At 33.2% G+C, this 8090-nt stretch overlaps 1 pseudogene; it reads left to right on the forward strand.

Moving 5' to 3' along the window:
• Window positions 1-2235: 2235 nt before the first annotated feature.
• On the forward strand, window positions 2236-3644 carry LOC145588558 (protein SENSITIVE TO PROTON RHIZOTOXICITY 2 pseudogene; annotated as a pseudogene).
• Window positions 3645-8090: the final 4446 nt, after the last annotated feature.

An 8090-nucleotide genomic window follows, 5' to 3' on the forward strand; every position in this document is an offset into this window, starting at 1 on the left:
AACCCCTAACCGACCAAATAACCCCTAATCGAGTAATCTCTGATTAACTTAATAACCCATAACCGAGTCAATAACCCATATACCACTAACAAAGTAACCCCATAATAAAAGTTTGTGAATTACCTTAGCTATGAAAATGTATGGTACCGTAGGCTAGTAATAATTATTCCTAGCTCAATGGATTATGCGTAGTATGAACGTGTGATATAAATTATAAATCTTAAGTCAACTTTAATTTCATTAATTGGCATGTAAATGAGGGATAAATTTGTCCCGATCCAAAGTGTAATTGCATCAAGTTAATTACTTAATCCATCAACTCACTTTGTTTGGCTGTCCTATCAATAGAAAGATGCTCATCGATCTTCTTGTAGAATTCATTTTTTTTTTTTTTACACAGGAATATCAACTAGCCGGGCCCCAACCGAAAGCTCCTATCACAGGAAGCCTAGCTGGCAATACCTGAAAGGGTAGAAAAATCAGATTTGTACCCGATGAGAATCGAATCTCGCACCTCAAGGATGTGAGGTGACCTCTAGATCACTGGTCCAAGAGATTAGATCATTCTCGTTCTTATAGAATTCATAGTGAACTTAATTAGTTTTGTTTATGTCATTCTATGTTCAATAATTATAGCTACATACATTATGCTAAATAAACAAGGTAATAAATCACACTGTGTAGATTTAAGAGGCTATAAATTTAGTGGTTCTGTATAATGGGGAATTTGAACTTGTGACTTAATGTACATGAGCCGTCAGTCTATGACACTATATGGAAAGAATTCATTAGTGCTTTATTATTTTTATTTTTTTTAAAATATCTTTGACGATGTTAGCTAATTTAGTATTATGTGTGTTAAATATCCTCATAATTCGAAGCAAGTCATAAGACAAGATATAAGATCCAAATAAAATGAGGAATACAATTGCCACGTTGCTTAAAGAAATACTTAGTTCAAGTTCGACTTAGCCTTTATTATTGTCGGACTGAAAGTGGAAATGTGCTCAGCAGTTCTGGTCACAATCACAATCATATTTAGTGTGAGCAACATTAATCAAGCATGGGTGTGCATGCTTTTCTTAATGTATTATTATTATTAGATTGTTTTAAATACAAAGCATGTCAACTAGCTACTTTGTCATCTCTTCTATGACGAACTAGTTGCACTTGTTATATATTAAACCTATTTCATATACGTGAGAGATGACGCTTATTTACCTTCTTAATTCTAATTCTATATTAGTGAAAAGACACATTTGAAGAGGATTGACAGCGACTTAATCGAATTGATCAAGAACCGTATTAATACATATATATATTACATACTCTCTTCTTTTATTTTAATTACAACGTATTTCTTTTCTGAAAGTTGAATGAGAAATTATTGTGGTAAATCGACTCTACTCTCATGAAAGTTAATATTCAAATATGAGATAATTTTTTTTGAAACCATATATGAAATAATCTAATGAGATATTGAGATGAGAATACAATCAATGTTATCCCTTTATCACTATAAAATAATTGAAATACTTATCTTGCAATAATAAAAAGAGAACACTAGTAACATAATCTCACCTCAACATGCTTCTATTAGAGATTAAATCCTCAATATAAAGGTTAAAATGTACAAATCTTACGATCAGGTCAAATTTATCTTGGTAAAGATATTGTTCGACTATATAATGTTCCCCATGTATGAAGGCATACCCTTGTTTAAACTAATACAAATACAATTCTTTAAGCTTAGGACAATGAAATGTAGGCCGAATTCCCAAACAACTTCACGAAACAGGTCGTTTAATTAACTCTTAAACAAATCAATTGTCACACTGGCATTTCAAATAGAGATATCTGAGGAAGGTGGCATTTAGGGATGGGCTTAACCAAATAATGTATTTTTGTAACAATATTCTAATACAGTTGACTTGTACAAATAGATGGATATTGTATATATAGCCTAACGTGTGTTCTCAACGGTCTGAATTTGAGATTATTTCATCAAATATACATAGCATAACAAGCCACCATAGTACACCAAAAGAAAAAGAATGATCTTGGTGAGATTTAACCAAATTCTAGCACATTAAATATCATAGGAATTAGAGCCAAATTGATAAATTATCGACAAACAAACATGTTTTGAGGGTGATATTGTTTTAACACAAAGGTAGAGAGAAACTCGAGTAAAAAGTTTTATCAGGTGTTTATATTCCGAAAATACCCTAACTCTTATATAGGAAGAAAATTCCAAAAAGGTATTTACCGATTATACCCTTGGATTAGACAAGAAAGTCATCTAGTCCTTGAAAAATTTATAGTTACACAAAAGATTGATCCTTCAAATGATAACAGAATTACCCCCTAGTTTTCCTAGCACATCCGAGCCCGAAGGCGGTATACACCACCCTAGCCAACAATTGTACCATGATGTAATGGAGGCTAGCTTTGGCGGTGGTGGTGGAGTTGGAGGGTCAGAGACTCAACTTAGATCTCTTCTCTGCAGCCTATCAATTCTGAAGCAGAAACTGCACGAGGTCGAATCATTGGTAAGCCTCTTCCTGCCCCAAGAAAGCCACCATCATCATCATCATCAAAGTCAACCAGTAGCAACGTTGTCAACCTCACCGGTGCCCTTTGCAAACATTGGCACTCTGATACAAGAAGTCGTCGTGACTGCATCATCTATGATGTTCAACTGTCAACAGATGACCCTTGGTTCGACGCAAACAGCAGGTAATAACAGCAACAGCAACAGCATTAGTCGCGATCATATGCAGACTGCAGAGGGTCAGCACCAGATTAAGCAGCAGAGGCCTGATGATGGACTGCAGCAATTTGTCAGCTGTGATGTTAGTAAGAATAATAATATGTTCGTAGATGGAGATAACATCTACAATTGGTACAATGATACTAGTACTGCAGCCTGCAACAATTACATCAGTACGCGAGCTGACAGTTGCTTAAGAACTACGACGACTGCCAGCATAACCACAACAGTAGTTAAAGCGGAGAAATTGAAGGATGTTAAGCCTCAGACAAGCAGTAAATTGTCCCGGGATAGGAAGTCGTTGACCGAGGCATACGATCTTGTAGAGCCAGAGGCAGCAGATCTGTTAGCAAAGTATACTCATTACTGTCAAGTATGTGGTAAAGGGTTTAAGCGCGATGCCAACCTTAGGATGCATATGCGAGCACATGGAGACGAGTATAAGTCCACTGCAGCCCTCAGCAACCCTTTAAAGAAAGAAGCAGAGGATCAAAACAGCGCGAACATAACACTGAGGAAGTACTCTTGCCCACAGATGGGGTGCAGGTGGAACAAGAATCATGCTAAGTTTCAACCTCTTAAGTCCATTATATGTGTTAAAAACCATTACAAGAGAAGTCATTGTCCTAAGATGTATGTGTGTAAAAGATGTAACCGGAAGCAATTCTCGGTGCTTTCGGATTTGAGGACTCATGAGAAGCATTGTGGTGATAGGAAGTGGCAGTGCTCCTGTGGAACCACCTTCTCTAGGAAGGATAAGCTCATGGGCCACGTCACGCTATTCGTTGGTCATCACCCTCTAGTGATTCCACTTGTTGATAACAAGCTTGATAACCATGGAGAATTACAGATTCATTTTGAAGACAGTTGATAGAAATATAGTGTATTGATCATCTTATTAGATCAGATTTCTTTCTAAAACTATTTTTGTTTTTTGAATGGGAGATTGTACATTTTTTTACTCCTATGACAGATCTAGAACTTGTAGAAATTACTTGATCAATTGAATTTTGTGAAACGGGCCTTGATCCATAGCTTGAACAAGACAGCTGCACTGGGATACTCAGAAAGAAGTCAAGCGCATCCGCAGAAAGAGTATGGTAAAATGTATAATTAATCCTTGAATATATGAATATATATATATGAAAGAAAATGAAAGTTGACCTTTTTCTTGCAACATAATCTAGTACTAAAAGGCTAAAATGAAGTTTATGTCACGCCCAATTCTTGTATTCTCTAAAAAACTACAAGTAATTAATGAAGCTATATACTCTTTAGAATTGAAGAGATAGTGGCGGATCTTGGCCGAAAGTATTAGAGGGATCGAAATTTGAATTTTACATCTCTCTCAAAACTAATAACTATGTCTCAATATTTTATAACTAATATAGGTAATTTAAGTTCATAAACTAATTAATTGCAATATTTTATAGAGGATTGGCCCGGTGGAAGGTCCGCTCTGAGAAGAGACATTGCCTTGCCTAATTGTCTTCTTCCTCAATCTTCACATATAAACTTATCAATTGGGTGATCAAGCCATTGAATTTGTTTAAATGATAATGTAGTGCATGGTCATCCCCAATCTTTAGCAAATAAAAGTCTTTATTATTCAGGTTACTACTTATATGCATACATCTTCATTTATCATAACTTGATGTCTTGATCTTACATATTCTTTATCTACTAAGCCAACTAAGGGGATGTTTGGTATAAATATTGAAAATAGAGTGAAAAGGAAAGAAATAAGAGGGAGGAAATGAATCATTTAGCTCTTACCTTTTTCATTTGTTTGGTTTAACCATGGAATCGAATCACTTAAAACTAACTCCCATTATTTTTGTTTGAGGAGGGTAATGGTAATTGTTACCTTAGATTTTAAGAGGTAACAAATATGTGAAAACCTTTACCCCTAGGTAATGGTAATTGTTATCCAAATCCTCTAATCAAACACTTGGTATGATAATAGTTAAATTGAATCCGTTTCCAACCCAAAAAATCTCTTACCAAAAATGTTTTGCTTGATCTCAACTGCAAGAGTCAATCATGATCGTTCTGGTAGCCTAAAGTTGCATTTCTCCCAATTTTCCTTGTCCACCAATTCAAATTTCTTGTCTTCCATAAACTCTTTTTAATTTGTACCAAATTTTAGGAAAAGTAGTTACGCAAATTTGTACCTGGTCTCGTGACTAGTCATAGTTGGTTGGTCCCGCATTATAAAAATGAACATTTTCTAGGAAAAAAAATGAACATTTTTTAGAAACAAAATGAACATTTAGTAATTGAACATTGCATGATCAAAGTGAGTGAAAAATAAAAAGCGACGATGTGCAGCAACATCAAGGCCAACAAAGACAAACAATCAGATTCAAACCCAGTTCACAAAATAAAAAATTTAGGACAAACAAACAAAAGGGTATTCACAGATCGATCAAAGAGAAAAATACCAAATAAATGAGGTACCATCATTCAGAGAGAGAGAGACAACGCGTGCAGAAATGGGAGAAGAAAAGAACGAGAAGCACAAATAGCTTCACTGCCACCAGCAAGAAGATTAGAATTGCCGACTTCACTGAAAATTTGTCGGTCATAAGTGTGAATTGAAGCATTTGAGAATTAAAAATGTGAAGAAATAGTATAGTTATTGTTAGTAGTAGTAGTATGAATTTTGGGAGTTTAAGGAGAGAGAAAGAAAGGGGTTGTTTAAGATCACGGATCCCGATTTTCATTTCGATTTCCATCCCGATTTCCATGGTGAAAGCTTTAATTAATGAACATTTATAATATATGAATAAAATAAAGAGACTATGAAACCAAAAAAAAAAAAAAAAAAAAATTGTACATCTAATGTTATATAATTGAACATCCTTTACTATAATAACGAACATTTTGTACAATTGAACAAACACAAAAATTTGTACTCCATTAATTAAAATAGAAAATGAACATTTATTTTATAAGAATGAATATCATACGGCATAAAAATGAACATATATTTTATACGAATGAACATCATAATGCATGAAAATAAACATTTAATTATTGTAAAATATGTTAGTTAGAAAAGGTTCATTTTTGTTATGATAAATGTCCATTTTTAAATGAGGGACCAGCCAACTCTAATTGGTTTCGAGACTAGCTAACAACAACTGAAGTAGTTATGCCAATGTGTCCAACCCACATGTTAACATACACACCCAAACAAGCCCATATAAAAGGCCCAATCCAAATCAATAATCTTATTGAGTTATAAAGAAGGCAGTCTTTCTCTTTTTCCTTCCATGTGAGGCAAACATTTTCTAGAAATTCTAAAGCCATAAAAATTTTAGTTTTAGTTATATATAACGAATAATAAACTTCTTTGGTAATAAATTTTGTATAAATGGTACAGTATAATTTCATACTAACAAATGAATATATTGATTTGAATAAAAGACATATGAATTTCAATCCTCAACATTTTCACATTATGAAACTCCATCAAATACTATACATACGAAGTATAACATAAAGCAAATAAAATTTGTATGTCCTCTCTTCAAATAATATTGTATTAGTAAGTTTCTACATAATTATACAATAAGCCTCAATCGATTATTCTTCTCAAAAAACCCTTCAATTAATTGGTTGTTATATTTATTCAATAGGCCTGTGGTATATGTTAATACTTAAAGATGTAATTTTTTTTTACTCATTTTCATTTTTATTTTGGCTTTTTTCTATCCATTTAATGACTATCTAAACATGTCTTCAGAATGAACAATATAAAGCTCGATAATAACTACGAAGAATGGTCCTATGTCTCCTATATGGTTCATTAATTCGAATTGTATTGTAATGAATATAGTACATTTTAGAGAATAATAAGAAAAAAGGGGTATAGATAGAATACTCTTAAGTTATATTTTTTCATATGTATAATTACCTAATATAAAATTAATTTGGAGGACCCTTTTGTTTGCATCAGCTTACACCTAATTCATCCTTATCTATAATAAATAAAGTCTAGACAGACACTAACACATAACTGAAAATTCATGTACAACTATACAATTAAAAATGTGTCGCAGTACTAATTATATATACCTTCAGTCATTATCAACAAATGCTTATAGTCTAGTGATAAACGCGTGTATCACGGTGGGGTCAAACCCTTTTAGAAGCACGTTGAAGTAAAGATTCTCTTAAATCTTTTCCTCTAAATTCAAAAAACTTTGTCAGTAAATATATTAGATCGGGATGAATCATGCAGGTTTATAATATGACATTACACTATAAATCAAACAAAATCATATCAATATAGAAATTTGTTTTTAATAGTTCAAAAGAAAAGGAAATTTATAATCTATTCTATTCTCCATATGTCTAGAGGACCACCAAATTGGAACCAATCAAAAATTTTAAATTAAAAGTGATACGTTAGATATGACGATAATCAAACAGCCTTGCATTTCAAATAAAAATTACCAAAATGTTCTTGAAAGAGGCAAATGCGTGGATAATGACAACCTCATATCGAAAAATAGTTTAATTATCTAATGACAATTATCTATAGTTTTTGTTGGAATAAAACAAATTACAACATACTAAATTGTAACATAGTACTATTACAATAGCCTTTTATATAGGAATGATACAATGAATGAACTTAGTAAAAGAATCCCACGTACTAGTTTAAATTTGTTCAATGACACATCCAAGGGAGGTTGTATTCAACATAAACTAATTAAATTAATATTCCATGTATGAGATTAGTGAAGTTGTTCGATCATTGACTTCCAATAATCTTTCTTCTTTTGCAACAAAATAAACATTAAGTAGTCCATTTGTGCAATACTTGTGAGATGATTCAAGGGGAAGCTCTTTGTTTTAGCAACGGAGATGGTGCCGAAGGCATGCACCATGGTCATCTTAGCAACTTGTACAATGATGTGGTAGAGACGAGCTTCAATGCTGGTACTGAGGGCATACACCATACACAGTCGGTTAAGTCAATTCTTTTTAGCTTATCAATCTTGAAGGACAAGATCCACGAAGTTGATTCATTTGTGAGCATTTTTCTTACCCAAGAAAACCAATATCATGCTCATAGTACAATTAATCAATTGACCTCTTCGATGGCATTTTCAAACATGGCTAATCTAATTCAAGAAGTCGTTCAAACCGCCTCATTGATGATGTTCAACTGCGAAAGGATGGCTCTTGGACCAACACATGTACAAACAGGTAACAATATCAACAACATCAATAACAGTACTAGTCATGTACATGTAGATCAAGAGCCACATACAATGCAAAAGGCTAATAATGGACTTGTCCA

This window comes from Chenopodium album, chromosome 17 (assembly GCF_948465745.1).
Source record: "Chenopodium album chromosome 17, dcCheAlbu1.1, whole genome shotgun sequence".
Taxonomy (NCBI): Eukaryota; Viridiplantae; Streptophyta; class Magnoliopsida; order Caryophyllales; family Amaranthaceae; genus Chenopodium; species Chenopodium album.